This window comes from Crotalus tigris, unplaced genomic scaffold (genome assembly GCF_016545835.1).
Source record: "Crotalus tigris isolate CLP2741 ecotype Arizona unplaced genomic scaffold, ASM1654583v1 scf7180000017550.10884619, whole genome shotgun sequence".
Lineage (NCBI taxonomy): Eukaryota > Metazoa > Chordata > Lepidosauria > Squamata > Viperidae > Crotalus > Crotalus tigris.
Genome location: NW_024096468.1, coordinates 3,639,846 through 3,655,080, shown reverse-complemented (window position 1 = coordinate 3,655,080; position 15,235 = coordinate 3,639,846). Strand labels below are relative to the sequence as shown.

Sequence of the window (15,235 nt, the reverse complement as noted above, 5' to 3'; positions counted from 1 at the left end):
AAAACTTGTAAAAATTATTTATGGCAAAACTTGTAAAAGACAATGCAATGCTAGGTTAAGTTCTGACAGGTATCTGAGAAAAGTATGAAGCAGGTAGATAAAATGAAGCTAAAAGAAACAAAACCTACTTCTGTAGAGGCAATATACAGTATTAACACAGGGTTTCTCAACCTTGGCAAATTTAAGATGTGTGAACTTCAACTCCAAGAATTCCCTTGCTGGACATGGAATTCTGGGACTTGAAGTCCACTCCTCTTAAAGTTGCCAAGGTTTGGAAACACTGTATATAACAGTGGTTCTCAACCTTTCTAATGCCGTGACCCCATAATACAGTTCCCCATGTTGTGGTGACCCCCAAGTGGGTGTGGCCACCAATAAGAGGGATAGGACAGCTAGGGAAAAGGGAAAAAAATGGCAGACAGCGTGGTTTGGCGACCCCCGTGAAATGGTCATTCGACCCCAAATGGGGTCCCGACCCACAGGTTGAGAACCACTGGTATATAACCTATGATATCTTCCAAATACATTGAACTTCAGTCCCCATTCTCTCCATATACAAAACTCATTCAGTATTTCATTGTGCAGGAGCAGGGAGATGGTTGGATGTTGTTGAACTACCTATCTCAACATTTCTTTTCATTATGTTGACTGGGACTGCTGAGAATTATAGTTCAATAACTTTGGATGGCCATAGATTTCCCACCCCTGACCTAGCCTATATTAAGCCACAATTGACCTATATAATTTCTGGAATTTGCCTTACATTAATTAACTAATGAGGTTGCAAAATAAAATACAATGACATTTCTGCTTTTTTCATAACACAGAAGCACTAAAATACTAAATAGCAAATTTTTCAACCATAACCCCCCCCTCAAAAAAAATCTATTTTTGACTGTCATTTCCCACAATGAAGCTATCAAGGCAGTTAAAATCATCACACATATGCTGATTGTTTAAAAAATCATGTAGGATTTTTTTTGTTTTGTTTTCAATGGAACTATAATCTAAACATGAGAGAGTAAACAGCAAGTAATGTGAATACCAAATAATCTCTGTGTACCATTACATTTAATTGACAGTTGTTTTTGGTACTATATGTGTGTATGTGTAACTTATGCCCCCCCACACTTTATATTACAGGGCTCATTTTCACAATATAGGTGTCTTCAAAGAAGCACTGATGATGTTACCTAGTTTGGTAATAAAACATCTGCAAGAAAGCCAGTAAGCTCAGACAGCACCAAGGATCACTCAGTAAAAAGCACATCAAAGAAGCAGTGGTTGTACAGAATGATTATAACATAAAAGTTTAGTTCCTCAGGTGAACTGCTCTAATGGCTTATGCTGATACATTTATTTACTTCATTTATGTATTGTACACTTCAAATGTGGCAAGTCATCCCACAGCCCATCTCTACAGCAGGCATTTTGAGGAATACAGCAGATTACAGTTGCTATCAGGAGCAACTGTGTTAATGCTTCCACTGTATTTGAATGACAGCCCAGATAATGCTCACTGACTTTCTCAAGAGGACAATAGTATGTGACTATGCTTCTTATAAACAGAACACCCTGTTTAGAAGTATGGAGACCTATGTGTGAGAATGCCAATGTGCTAGGAGCAGAATTATTTTCAAAAGTGATTGCAAAGGAGCTAATCTGATGGGCAGTGGCCAATGATGACACCAGAACCCAGCCAGAATTTACAAACAATCTTTTTAAAACTATAAAACAATATAAAACATAAACACAAAAGGAGAAACCGGTACTCTGGAAAAACAACCAGTCATCATTCAGTATTTACTGTAACAGCAACACTTAATCTCATTCTAAATTCCTTAGCAAACAACAATGCTTTGACTGGAAGACTGAGTTACCATTAACACAGCTTTCTTTACATGTTGCTTTTTGTTGTGGGGACAATCCTCTTCTGTATGGCAAGAGTTGGTTCTTTCCAATGATTATCTGACTCTCTCTGCTTACCAAATCTTCGTTTTGATTGAAGAAATTACTTGGATGAGTAACAAAACAGCTCAGTTTTAATAAACTTTAGTCTAGTTGCCATGATTTAACCTTTTAAGATACTTTTGGCCTGGATAACAACAACAACAATAAAAATAGAGTTGGAAGGGACCTTGGAGGTCTTCTAGTCCAACCCCCTGCTCAGGCAGGAAATCCTGTACCATTTCAGACAAATGGTTGTCCAGTCTCTTCTTAAAAACTTTCAGTGTTGGAGCATTCACAACTTCTGGAGGCAGATTGTTCCACTGATTAATTGTTCTAACTGTCAGGAAACTTCTCCTTAGTTCTAGGTTGCTTCTCTCCTTGATTAGTTTCTTTCTATTGCTCCTTGTCCTGCCCTCCAGTGCTTTGAAAAATAGCCTGACTTTCTCTTCTTTGTGGCAGCTCCTGAAATATTGGAACACTGCTATCATGTCACCCCTAATCCTTCTCTTCATTAAACTAGACATACCCAATTTCAGCAACTGTTCTTTATATGTTTTAGTCTCCAGCCCCCTGATCATCTTTGTTACTCTTCTCTGCACTCTTTCTAGAGTCTCAACATCTTTTTTACATCGTGGTGACCAAAACTGGATGCAGTATTCCAAGTGTGGCCTTACCAAGGCATTGTAAAATGGTATTAACACTTCATGTGATCTTGATTCTATCCCTGTTAATGCAGTCTAGCACTGTGTTGGCTTTTTTGGCAGCTGCAGCATACTGCTGGCTCATATTTAAGTGACTGTCCACTAGGGCTCCGAGATCCCTCTCACAGCTACTACTTACTATTGAGCAAGGTATCATCCATACTATATCTGTGCATTTGGTTTTCTTGCCTAAATGTAGAACCTTACTTTTTCATCATTGAATTTCATTTTGTTAGATAGCGCTCAATGTTCAAGTCTGTCAAGATCCTTCCGTATCTTAAGCCTATCTTCTGGATTGTTGGCTATTCCTGCCAGCTTGGTGTTGTCTGCAAATTTGATGAGTTCTCCATCTATCCCCTCATCCAAATCATTGATGAAGATGACTGAATCTTCATTTACATGCTACATTAATACAGCTGATTTCCAGGTATGGCTCAGGTATATGGGAGACTCATGATAGGGAGCCTGGCGGGTTTCTTAAGTAGTGGGCCGAACAGCAGCTCTCTTCAATTAAGTCAGAAGTGATATTACATTCCCATAATGATGTCACATCAGAGGCAATTAAATTAACTTCTTAGAAAAATTGGGCCACATTTTGACATAAAGGCAGGTTTCAGCAGCCAACCTTTCCAAGATCTTGGGGGCCCGGCAGCTGCTCATAAAAGTCAGATATCCAGACTGACTCCACAACAGTGCCTCAGGAAGAGATTTCACAGTGTAGATGCCACAACTAGAAAGATTCTCTCTTGTTCACTAAGGACAGAATGAAATGTCACAAATGACAATAAGTGGGTAATAGTTAACTCCAAGAATGATGGTATCACATTACATGCTAAGTATTTCTAGATACCATAGGGGTGAAAGGAGGAGAATATGTGAGACAGCTGTCTTTGTTGACAAACATATGTCATTTGTGCAGACTATTTTCTTTCTAGAAGCAGGAATTCCCTATACATGTTTATTTCAAGAGAACAGTTAGGAAGACCTTGTATTTTCAATACTCAAATTAAATGAAGAACTTTACAAAATAACAGCAAACAAATCTGAACCTTATTTTATCCACATGCCTAAACTGTACTTCGTTTTTTGAAAACTATATGCCTGAAACCTGCAAAAACCTGTGTTTATTGCCAATTAAATGATTTTCTGTCTTAAGTGAAGCAAACTTTGTTTGTTAGAAGTGTGTTATTTGACAGATGTGCAGACCTGACAAGCAACAAAAGTGTTAATAGCAAAAAATTATATTCTAATAAATAAAATTATAATAATTCTTGCAGAAAGCAAAGATTACATTCAAAAGTCTATCATCAATCTTAGGTTAGGTTTGGGATTTAGGAACCAGCATATGCACCAGGTAACTTTTTGTCTCACATCCAGATTGACCATGCTAATTCTGTGGTGCACAAATATTAATGGCAGGTAACTGAATCCAAAGCCTCAACCCCACCCATTTTAGTTTTTCTGCAGTGACATAACACAGGTTGCAGAAAATATTATTTTTACTAGCAAAACAATAAAAACAAAGAGATCCTAACCTGAGACATTGGAACCATTAAACCAGTGTTTCTCAACCTTGACAATTTTAAGGCATGTAGACTTCAACTCCTAGAATTCCACAGCCAGCATTGCTGGCTGTGAAATTCTGGGAGTTGAAGTCCACATGCCTTAAAATTGTCAAGGTTGAGAAACACTGCATTAAACTAAGGCAAAATATGAGGTCAATTCAAACATGATGTAGAGGAAGGTCTGAATTTACTATGCAGTGTACTCTAAGAATTGGTAGATAAAGCTGCCCAAAATGAACTACCAGGTGCTACATAGTAACTATGTTCCTTCAACTACATTGTGCAATCCTGAAGATGAGATAACTCAGCAACTGAGTAAAGGATATTGTACAATATTAAAAAGCCATGTTTGGAACATTAATAATCCGAGATGCATACTTGAAGTATCAGGATTGGAATCAAAAAGGTCTATGTTATAGGCTTAAAGGATACTATGGATTTCTCCTTTCAGGAGTAATCAATTATTTTTGTTATATTTATGTTCTAGTTTTTATGTAGCATTCCCTATTCCAAATATTTTTCATAAGAACCCTGGGAAGTAGGTTGAACTGAGAGAGAACAACTGTTCCGGAGTTACCTAGAAAATGTTCACGGTTGAGGAAAGACCTGAACCTAGATCTTCTGGTCCTAATCCAACATTTTAATCACTACATCACATTGCTTCAGGCCACTCCAGAGGGTTCTCCCAAACAATGAACAGCTTTCCAGGGGGTTTATACCAAGAAGCTTTGACATGTATATAATTCCTATGTATCTCAACTTATATCGCTATATTCGACAAATGCAGTATGTTGAAAACGGCCTTTAAAGTTTACTATTCCATATAACAGCTTTGTGTCTTAGATCAGGGGTCCCTAGCCCCCGGTCTGTGGACCGGCACTGGTCCACGGCATGCCAGAAACCGGTCCACACAAACAAGCAAAGCCCCATCCACGGGATGCAGGAAGCACACAAAACCATGCCCCCTCCAGTCGGGGGGGGGGGAACCTCTCTCCACAGAATCAGTCCCTGGTGCCCAAAAGGTTGCGCACCTCTGTCTTAGATGTCTGTGTGTATTCTTTCTTTGAACTTTAATTCTTTCAGCTATTATTTGTACATCATCTTGACCATCCAATTCTACAAACTGCTACCTGGGTATACTAATAAAATGAACCAAACTCCAACATATGGCCAGCTGTCCCCGAGATTGGACTTAACCTCAGCTGGGCAATAGCTATCATGTCCATCACAGTTTAGCTCTTGTACAGAACACAGGTTAGGACACTTGAATGCCCCTCCATCTTACAGGTTTTATTCACTCACATGAGTCATGATATCCTTTAGGTCTAATAATAAACAAAAGCACAGCTCATCTACCCAGAATAAACTGGGATTTAGTTGCATTGCATGCCATTGTTTATTCTGCTATACCTAACTAATTTTATAGGATCAGACTTTCAGGACTTTAAATTATAGAACAAGCCCTGAAAATAATGTCTTCTAGGCAAAATAGGGAAGAGAATTGGGACATAGATGATTATCAAAATTTCAGTAACTTCAGCCAAAATACTCTAGCTGCATCAGTGCTTGGGGATAAATGTTACTCACTTATTGTAAAACTTATTCTAAATGCTAACTATTTGACACTACCCAAAAGCAAAACAGAAAGACAAAACAGGATTACTTTGGATTTTATCATACAACAGTGAAATGTTTATGGTTTTGTGTACTACAACTCCCTTAGAAATGCACATCTTGCAACAATCAAGTATGTCATGTATAATGTTTCTTGCACTCCTATCCTAGACATTCAAATTAAAGATAGACCCTGAAATTACACTAAAATTGTGATAAAATAATACTGCAACTAAAGTGCAGTAAAGGGCAAGATTCAAAACAGATTGAGCAGTCTTCAAAATGTAAGAGCTCAAACTTTGTCTGATTTAGAAAGGGCTCAATAACCATACACATGCCACAAATAAACATGAAGGAGTTTGGTGCAATCCTGTATGGAATGACACCTCTTTCAATAAAGCAAGTTTTTTTTTCCTTCAAAAAATCCAGGCTTAGGTTAAAGTTGTATCTGTTCTCCTTTGTAAACTGAGAAATAACCTCTTGGCAGGCTGCTTATTTTATAACGTGCTTGGTGACCTCTGTTGGTGCCTACAACTGCAAGAGCATCACCCTGCTCTCCCCATTGACTATGAAATCATTGTATTACAGAACCTCACAGACTGGCTGGCGAGACAGTGCCCCTAGTCAGTTATAAATATGCTGTTTTGTTTTGGTCAGAAGATGGGGAGGAGATGGACAGGAAATGGGAAGAAGAGAAAGTAGCTCTGAGGCTCCTTTAAAAGTCTCTCTCCCTCTCTACGATTAAGTTAACTCTACCTAAAGAAAGGTCTGGCAAGAAGCAGTCCGATATAGTTCCTTGTTCACGGATAGACAAAGTCACGCAAATTAAAAAAAAAAAAAAAAACAACCCCACAGGGAACGATGCAGAAAACTGGACAATGTGTATTTATTTGAGGGAGGGCGTGAGCGAGTAAGACACAATTACGACCCTTCACCTTCCGGGAGATATTTGGAGCAGACGGAACCCTCTGCAAATATCTATTTTGAACTGGAGCCCCACTTTTGAATTCACAAAACACCTTTCTCAAGAGTCTCTTCACTGCCGTCCCGATGAAATTAGAAGAATATTGCAAAATACGGCGGAGTGGCTGGGCAATATACAGAAGAGGTTAACCAACCGACTCCTTTTGATTCTCATTGGGCATTTTTATAAACGGGGATCTGTAGACTGCAAGAAGGGGATCAATGATTTCCTTCACTAGCGTGTTGTTAATTTACAATACAAATGCGGGTTCGCGCGCGCCAGCGCGCGCGCACAAACACACACATCCATAAACAGAGTAAATAGCCAGCGAACAGAGGGGATCTCTCTATGGAGTTTGCAAACCGAGAAAGAAGGAACTGTTAAACCAAATACCCTCCCCAGAGTCCATTTCCAGTTGAGGAGCTTTTCTCCAGCAGCGGAGTTCACGTGTCTTAAGAAGGAAGGAAAATAAAAATCGAAATTCGTGCAATAAAGCAAGCTGGGGGGCGCGCGCACGGGTCTACTGCGCTCTCTTGCCAAACAAAACATCCCACGAGCTACAAGTTACTTCGAGGCACCTCAGGTCGCTGGGGCATTTCACGGGGCGTCCATTAGCACGCCAGTGGCCTCAGCTTGAGCCCGGAAGACAGGTCATTTCATCCAGAGTTAAGACTAGCGAACAGCGAGAAGGAGGCACGAGGAGCCCAAAGGAGACGCTCCGTTACAGTTTGGCTAAGGTTTGGAAAAGACCCGGCCGGCGGCACTTACTAAATTGCTTCGCGGGACTCGGCGCGGCTTCCTCCGGCAGCGAGCTGCTTCTTCTGTCGAGCTCGGGCTGTTGTCTTCCAGTCCGCCCCGCCCCAGGGGCAGGCCAGACCCGGTTTTCCCTCCCTCCATCTTTTTCTCTGTATACAAGAGGCGGACGTTTAGTCGGTGCGATTGCACGCGGTTGGCGTTGCAGGCTTCCAGAGGAGGGGAGGGGAAAATGAGAAGGACACTCCTCCGGCCGACCCATCCATGCCGTTTCCAGGGAACGTGCTTCTCCCTCCCGCTAGCCCGATTCTATTGGTCGTTTGCCCCAAAGGGGAAGCTTAGGGTCCCGGTTCCAGATTTGGCTGTGGACCTGTTTCCTACTGGACTTTCCTCTTCTGAACTTTGAGAGAGTGGCTGAATTCGCACATTACGCCAATGCATAACTAATCATGGTTTCTTGATTAAGCTATAGTGGCTGGATTCACACGTCCACACTTAGCCTGGGATACAAGATACGAAGCTGAAGCCAGATGTCTTAAATACCTGCAATTCCGAAGGAAAGTCTTCCTCTAGATTTTTTTTGCGTTTATTCGAGTCCAAGTTAAAGCAGTTTTGTGAATGGAGCCCTGCTCAATGTAGGAAGAAATGCAAGCTTTTGAATATTACAGCAGACAGATAATTCAAACACACAAACAGTTTTAGTTAATTGTTTTCTATAGCCCCGATTTCAGACAAATGACTCTGAGCAGCAAACAATCAAAACAATTAAATACAATTCAATTAAATACAAAAATAAATATATATGGCAGCCAATTCTGCCTAGTACAGGTCCCTCTTCCTGAAATTAAAATTCAGTATGGCATCTATTTGTCAATAATCAAACTTTTGCTAGAGCCTTACCAATTTTGGTAAAATTTGGAGGACATTCACAGTAAGTTATTCATCTTCTCTTGGGGAAAGGAAACTGGCATGAAACTGGGACTCTGCATTTAAAAGTCATTACTGTTGAAGCTGCTGCTATTAATATCTAATTTCATGGTTAAAATGGGAAAGTGTTTACAGTATTAAAAAGAAAATAGTGTCAATGCTCTTTGGTGCTGTTATCATGAAGTTTGGTTGCCAGTTTGGGATTCCAAAGAGTACAGTTGTATAATGATTTTGCAACAATAGATTGAGGGTTAAAGTGAATCCTCAGCTGTTTTATGGTTCTGCCATCTAAACTGCAGTTTTCAACTTGTCACTAGAATTTCAAATTAGTATATAAATCTACCGTATTCTGAGTAACTCGTTGTAAGCTGACTTTTCAAAATAAGGATCTAATCTACGGCTTTATTTTCTGTATAAAAATAGTCTTTAAAACGGGTGTCAAACTGCCAGCCTGCGGGCTGGATGTGTCATGGTGAAACTGCACCCACCCCATTGCTGGCAATGGAAAAAAAGTCCTGATGCGTCGCGACATGTCATTGTCACGTGACATTACAAGTTTGACACCCCTGCTTTAAAAGGGGTGACTCTTAACTTTTTTAAAAAAAAAATGTGAATATGACTCTTTAGAATGACTGAACCTACTGTAGCCTTTGGCCAGCATACTGTACATCAAGAACAAGGATGCAGCAGGGAAGGAGTTTCTGTTAGAATTTATTGTCAAAATTATAATTTCCTGATTTGCCCTTAGCTATAATTTTCAGATATATTTTGAATGAAAAATCATTGATTCACACATAAATGTAATAAATAAATACAAATCATTTATTGAAGAACTTATTTGCAGCAAGGAATGTAAAAAGTGTTCTGCTCCATCATATCAGTATTGACCAGCCTACTTGGGAATTAGATGCCAAAGTTGACATAATGTTAATTCTTTAATTCTATTTCAAAGTCTTGAAAATAGTATCGTGCCCTCTGTCCACAACTAAAGCCAATTGCATAAGTACAAGTTTTAATTTAAAGAATGTTTATCTTTTGAGAAAGTTGTTATAAATATAACAAAGTATATGGCCAACAACTCACTTGAATGAGCAGCTTTTTATTCTTTAATTTTTCATTTAAGGGCGCTTTTCTGGATTTCTTCTCAACCAATTATGATATCTAAATCTTTAAAAACACTCTTATTCCCAATGTCTGTGAGTGAGGGATTTGAATTTCCAGGTAGCTTTTTATCACAGCTGTTGACATTGGAAAACAAACTATAATTCTAAGGTGATAGGACATGATACTATCAGCAAGCATGCAATATCAGTAAGCATGCAATCCAGGAGATTTCACTTGTAAGATGGTTGAGCTTGTCTTGAGAATTTTCTAAGAAAGCTCATAAATATAGAAGCAATTTCATATCTCTTTGGAGGGCTTTCTTATTCTTGTGTTTCTATGTGAATGCTGAAACACTCAGCCAGAAACCTCCTAGAGACTAGCAGTGTTTTTCATCTTAGGAAAACAATCAGAAGGAGTACAGTATACAGCTGTCCTTTTGCTGCATATACCAACATCATGGGTAAAGCATGGTTCCATATATGTAACTCTTAAGTTACATAGAGGGGTGTGAGGGCATCCTCAATTAAATGCATATGTATGTGATATATATGTGATTAAGGAGGATTATTCTGATGCGATATAAATATACATTCTAATCAACTAGCCAGCTGCTTGTTACTGGGTCTGGATAGGAACACTAGCTGAATTTTCCTATAGCCCTAGAAAGAGGGGATGTTTTTTAAAACGTATCTCTCATCCTGTCTCCAGAAGTTGGAGGATGGGGCTCTTTCCCAATTCCCAGAGGGCTTCATGGCTGAGTTGGGATATGTCCATATCTTCATAGCCTTAGTCCAACAATACTCTGACTTTCATTAACCACTAAAGACAGCAACACTGCTTAATTCACATATAATATCAAGATGTGTAAAACCTCTCTCACTTTATTAATTAGTGATTTTAGATGAATGAAATACAGGTAAGTCCTTAATTCAAAGAGAAATGGGAAGAGCATGATAAAATTTAAGTTTATAGATCACACTTTATCTAGATTTAATAGCTATTGTATATGTAAAATTATCTTGTTTGTATATTCAAACTTTAAAATTCAATTAACATAACAGGAAAGGGATATGAAAAAATAAGGAGGAATTTAAAGCTACCTACCAGACTGCATGTAGTTTCTGAAAAAGGGTTCCTGTGTATCTCCTATGGGTACCCAGACTGTTTGAGTATCTGTGGATTACAGGTGATGACCATAATTTCCTTATTTTTCTCTCACAGCAAGCATCATTAAGAATCACTATATTTTCACTAACAGTGCCAATAAATCACGGTTATTTTTCTTTTATGCATCAGTAATTCCTTTCACTGCAAAAAAAAGCAGTCTTTTTCAGCAAAGGAATATGGTACAGGAAAGAGTGAGAAAATGGTGTGGATTTTTTTTTTTTTTTTTTTTGGATGAAGTTGGATGAAGGAATCTTAGGTGTACACTGATAGATGTGGCCTCAAAAGACCAACCTCAGCAGTGGATAGGGCTCTCATGTCCCTTGCCCTCTTTTTTAAGAGGAGACCACAAAAAAACATTTTTTTTTGTTTATGAACCATAGTTTTCATGGAATGGGAAGTCTGGTCATAGAAATATAGACAATTCTTTGGATTTCTTTTAAATTCAATAGCTTTTATAACTGAGCTAACATACCAGTATATATGGGAACTTGGATGGATAGCCAGCAGGAAACCCAGGGCTGTGGGCTAGGTTAGGAAATTTTAAAAAACAACAAGTAAACAACAATCCTGAAAGAAGGCAGAGACAACCTACTTTTATACTGTTTTCAAGAAAATGACATGAAACGGATCCACAAATTCACAAGGAGAAGTTTATTTTAAAGGAGATTTCATTATTTTAATATATGTCAGTAGAATCAGTGTGGTGTAAGTGAGACATGATTGAACTTTTTATTCACCAGTTCACCAGAAGTTTTTATTCAACAGTTCAGATTTGGCTAATATTTCCAAAAGTGCTGTTGTAGTCCAATTTTGCAGTAGAGCAAAATTGTGGTTAATGATGGAAGCTTATAGAAGCTTTATAAGGTTTTAGCCCAGTATTGCTATTCTGAGTGGCATTCCTCTGACACACAATCGCTTGCTATTTTACTATTTATCTAGAAATAATTGGGAATTGAACCTGGGGCCTTTGGCATGTAAAGCATGTGCTCCAGTACTGAGAAGTAGTATAGAGGTGTTAGAAGGATCCCTTGCTCAGGGGCTTTATTTTGCTTAACTATTAACCAAATATTAAATAGTCACATATTATGCAAACTCAGATAAATACAGTTATTATTGAAAATTGAAATTACCATTAGTTGTTCAGAATAGAGTAGCAAAAATATATCAGTTAAAGTCATTAGCTTTAGTAAGAATAATTTAAACATTTTTTTGAATTTGGTTGGAAGGCTTTGACCAATGGTGCCTAAATCATTTACAAAGCTCATGTGTATAATATATTTGTACATATTCCAACATAGAAAGTCCCTTTTTATGTCATGTCTCACTTCTTTCTAACTTTAGGATCAAGTAAAAGAAAAAGAGAAGAAAAGAAAAAAGAGATAAAAGAAATGATAAAGGAGGAATTTGTGCTCAATACTTTCTCCAGGATGTACTTACCCTGGCATTTTGGGCAAGAAGCCACAGAGACAGTGCCCAAATGGCTTTGATCCATGTTATTCTCACCTTTGAGAAACTGCCCCAGTCAGATTGTGTGTGGTGGAGATTCCCTAAAAAATGCCCACACCAGGGGCCGGAGGCATAGCCATGGGAGACCGGCCCCAGGAGGTCAAAGGCGGCCCATGGCTTTGTTGTGAAATCGCCAGTCAAAGCCCTTTATCTCACCAAGTTCTTACTCTCCTACTCATTCTTTGGGCATTTTGTAGGAGAACATTGTTAAAATGTTCCTTTTAACAGGCTGTATGAAACTATCCCCACTGATTTCTCCTAAGTAAGTAATAAAAGGAAAGGAGAGAGCAAAGAGCAGAGGAGGGGCACACCCATACAGAAAGGAACAACTGGACAATTAAAGAAAGAAAGGGGGCCCCCAAGGGGAGAACAAAAACAATTAACAATTCCAAAGAAGGAAAGAGAAAAGGCTTTGTTCTGGTCGCTATAGCAACAGCTGGGGCCAGGGGAGAAGGGAGGAGTGAGCATCAGCATTGAACACTTTCACTTTCCTTTCAGTCATTCCAAGCCTTTTCTCCCATCCTCCAACATTGACAGTAATGGTAGCGGCTTACATGTCCTGGAGGCAGATAGAGAAGTGCAGCAATAATATCCAGTCTAATAAACGGACACATAAACGCAAGATGCTTTTGACAAATTGGCAAGAAAAGCTAAGGGTTAGGATTGCTTGCACATTTTGGGGAAACTGAACACCAGTCCAGTGATTATCAGCATTTATTTTCAATCCTTTTCTTGTTATTGTGGCTTTGGTGACATTTTCATTCTGCTCCAAAGATCTGTTGCACTGAAAGATAATAACAGGTTTGAGGTGCTTGGATAATTTAATGTCTTAAAGTAATACATACATACGTACATACATATGTACATACAACATTTCCCAAATCCTGCCTTGTATATAAAGTGACTGCTTTATCATCAGCTAATCAGTCATCAGCTACTTGATGGCAAAAAGTTAGGAATAAAAATATGTGGACTGATAGGGAAATTGAATTCAGGAAGGCATCTTAAAAGGAAACTGATTACTGTAATGGTTGACTTCAGCTATCTTCAAGGAGATTGAATAAATATTGTTCAATGAGATAACATTTATACATTATTCCAAATGACTGTGTGGCAAAACAGCCTGGACAATTCTAAGTAATTGTTTCGCCTAGAACTGTGTTTTTCAAACATGGTGACATTAAGACCGGAGTGCCCAACCCCAGGTCTATGGACTGGCACCAGGCCCCGGCATACTATAAACTGGTCCACGCAAACAAGCAAAGCCCCATTTGTGGGATGCAGGCAGTACATGAAACCACATCCCCTCCGATGCGCAGAAAAACCTCTCTCCACGGAACCAGTCCCTGGTGCTCAAAAGGTTGGGGACCTCTGCATTAAGATATATGGATTTCAGGATGCTGGCTAGGGAATTCTGGGAGTTGAAGTTTGTGCACCTTAAAGATGTCAGATTTGAAAAGCACTGGCCTAGAGTGAGTTGTAAGATTTTGTTAGTTGAGTAGAACAGTAGCCACTGCCGCATCCAGCTTAAATTTAATTTAAATGGAAAAGTACAATATTGAAGCAAGTCTACACCGTTACAATAGACATCAAAATACATTCTGAAAAACTTCAGAAGAATTATTTTAAATTTTATGTTAATATATCACAATTAGTGGTAAACCTCAGTAAACCTTAATTTGTTGATGACCCCAACATTGCTTAAGATAGTTTCAAAAAGGGGGATATTCTGAAGAATTGGAAAAATGTGGTAGTAAAATGGTAAATGACTTAATGTGATGATGCTGTATGATCAAGTGTAAAATAAACTTTCAAATATAACCTGATAAAAACTGGTTTTCATTATCTAGGAAAAGCAACTTGAAGTTAGAGTTCAGGTTCTGGAGAACTAAAATCTTATTGTATATACTAAATAATTGAATAAATTGAACATATCTAGTGAAGCCTGCATAGTTTGATGCCTTCCAGACCTGTGGATTTCTACTTCCAATAACCCAGTCACTTTCAAAATGACTCTGGGTAACGTTCTCTGTTCCACTTCCAGACTATTCTTATTATTATTATGTCATCTCCAAGGGAAACTCTCTGTTTGGGTTAGAGCACTTCAGATGACTGCAGGCTAATCTCAGCAATTCATTTGCAGAGGAAGGACAGCCCCAGTGCTCACCATTGCAGAAATGATAACCATCTTATCATTAAATTACTATAGTTGGTAGGACAGCCAGTCAGATGTTTTAGACTGGATTAATCCAGCTACCAAGTCCTTCCCAAGAATCTGGGATAGGCAGGTATTGTGTTTTAAATAATATTAAAGATACCATCAAAATGTTATTATTATGGTTCATTGAATATAAGCCAGATGTTTAGACTGGCTTTGGCAACTATACCTACCTACTGAGTCCTTCCCAAGAACCTGGGATAGGCAGATGTTGTTTAATGGTTTTAAAGGTATTGTCCCAGTGGTGGGATTCAGCCAGTTTGGATCACTTTGGCAGAACCGGTAGCTAATTTTTTGTTGCCCAGGCCCAGAATGGACTTCCGGAAGAAGCATCCACACAGAGAACCAGTTGTTCACATACTTGAATCCCACCACTGTATTGTCCCTGGTGTTAAAGGTATTGTCCCAGGATGTAAACTGTTCCAAGCGAAGTTACCTTTTTGTAATCTACTATTCATGATTTTGTGAATGCCGATGGTTTTCAAATGGTTCTCTAGATGTCTTGAGATTGCACCAGGACACCTACCACTATTATTATTATTATTATTATCGATCATCGCACAGTCAGCCAGATGTTCAGACTGGATTTGGCATTTTGCCTACCTATCGAGTCCTTACCCAGGACCTGGGATAGGCAGATGTGGATGTTTGATGGTATTACAGATATCGTCGCAGGATGGCAGCAGTTCCTAATAAGGCCGCCTTTTGCAATTGACTAATAGCGAATTTGTCAATGCCAATTGTGTTCAAGTGGTGCTCCAGTTGT

General features: G+C 38.8%; 1 protein-coding gene across 11 annotated transcripts in view; it reads right to left on the bottom strand.

Annotated features, from left to right (window-relative positions):
* The window catches only part of SOX13 (SRY-box transcription factor 13), a 59,027-nt gene extending 50,952 nt beyond the window's left edge, over positions 1-8,075 (bottom strand). For 7 of the 11 annotated variants that reach the window (XM_039340611.1, XM_039340651.1, XM_039340630.1 and 4 more), the window contains exon 1: positions 7,563-8,071. The gene's annotated coding sequence lies outside the window, so the exon portion shown is untranslated. Of the gene's footprint in view, positions 1-7,562 lie in introns of all 11 variants that reach the window. The other 4 variants (XM_039340601.1, XM_039340671.1, XM_039340592.1 and 1 more) reach the window with 3 other exon arrangements.
* Between the last annotated feature and the right edge of the window lie 7,160 nt (positions 8,076-15,235).